Source organism: Pteropus vampyrus, unplaced genomic scaffold (assembly GCF_000151845.1).
Source record: "Pteropus vampyrus isolate Shadow unplaced genomic scaffold, Pvam_2.0 Scaffold315, whole genome shotgun sequence".
NCBI lineage: Eukaryota > Metazoa > Chordata > Mammalia > Chiroptera > Pteropodidae > Pteropus > Pteropus vampyrus.
The window spans coordinates 44,109-45,428 of NW_011889096.1; the positions used below are offsets into that span (position 1 = coordinate 44,109).

At 57.4% G+C, this 1,320-nt stretch overlaps 1 protein-coding gene across 1 annotated transcript in view; it reads left to right on the forward strand.

Moving 5' to 3' along the window:
• The first annotated feature begins 314 nt into the window (after window positions 1-314).
• Window positions 315-1,320, forward strand: part of LOC105303749 (neuroligin-4, X-linked) — a 285,691-nt gene continuing 284,685 nt past the window's right edge. Inside the window, exon 1 of the mRNA XM_023521777.1 lies at window positions 315-998. The gene's annotated coding sequence lies outside the window, so the exon portion shown is untranslated. The remainder of the gene's footprint in view (window positions 999-1,320) is intronic.

Here is a 1,320-nt window from a genome sequence, read left to right on the forward strand (position 1 = left end):
TACCGAACTTGATGTTGGCTGAGAAAGAGCCAGTCTTGCACTTCCAACGCCAAAAAGGGTATTTAAAGATAACGGGCCAGTCCCAAGAAAATCGCCAATATTTCCTTGATCAAAACCATGGCTGTGTAAGAGCAGGAACAATCGAAATGCACCAAACCATCACTTGGCCGTGAGAGGTTCTTGTCCTTTAAAGATCTTTATACTAATTATGCTCCCCCCCCACCCCGCCCCCGAAATAGATATCTTTGATTCCGGATATAAAAGCACAATGACACCCAGGAAGACAGACACATGTGTCAGCCTGACCACCGGGCAGGCCCTGCCCGGGAGGGACCTCGATCTCAAAGAGTTAAAGGCGTTCGCACAGACTGCAGCGCGCTCGCTGTGGAGGGCTTTTGCGGGGCGCAGAGAAATCCAGGCGCCAGCTTCCCCGTGCGCCTCCGGCAGGACGGCTGAGGGCGCGACGGTGCTCACCTGTTTCACCCCCCGGGGCCCCGGGAATCCCTGGGGTCCGGCCGGTGTGCCCTGGGATTAGCTGCTCTCCGCATCCGCCGGTGGCTGTGGCTGAGGGCTCTGGAGCGACCGCCGACATCTATTGGCTGCTGGCTCGGTGAATTTCATTCAGTTTGGTCCAATAGCAGAGGGGGAGCAGGCAGAGCCCAGGACCGCTGCTGCCTCCAGCCGCGACTTGCAGAGCCGGCTGTGTCTGAGCACAGACCTCTCTTATCCAGAGCTCGCTCTGCCCATCCTCTTCCCACTGCGCGGCCGCTTCCCTCCCGACCCCGAGACGATTTTCGGCGGAAGCCACGAATTCCCCTCCGGGAGCCGGGGTCGCGGGGTCCTGACATTCCTCCGGACCGGGCGCATCTCGTTGGGGTCGGAGCAAAAGCCCAGGCGCCTGCAGTCCACACTCCCTCCCCAATCGCACCCCGGTCTCCCAGGAAAACCTGGATGCGTAAAAAGAGCACTCCCTGTCGACCCGCTGCTCCCAGACGCAGGTAGGTGCCGTTTCAACGTGTGTCTCTGGGGGGGGGGGTATTTATTTATTTGTTTGTTTGTTTGTTTGTTTTAAGCCCTCGAAACATTCGGGCTGCTGCGCGCTGCCCAGCCGAGGCTGATAAGCCTCGCCTGCAAACGTTTCCGCTTTTACTTCGTCAGGTATTTTTAATGTTTTATTCCGAAAATGTGGACAGCACTTTCTCCCATCTGTCGCTCTATTTCTTAGGTGTGGGTGGGAATGGGGAGCCGCGGAGATGGACGGCGTGTCTTGTGCAAGCCTCATGCACATCTGCACGGGGACATTGGCCGTTTTCTTTCTTT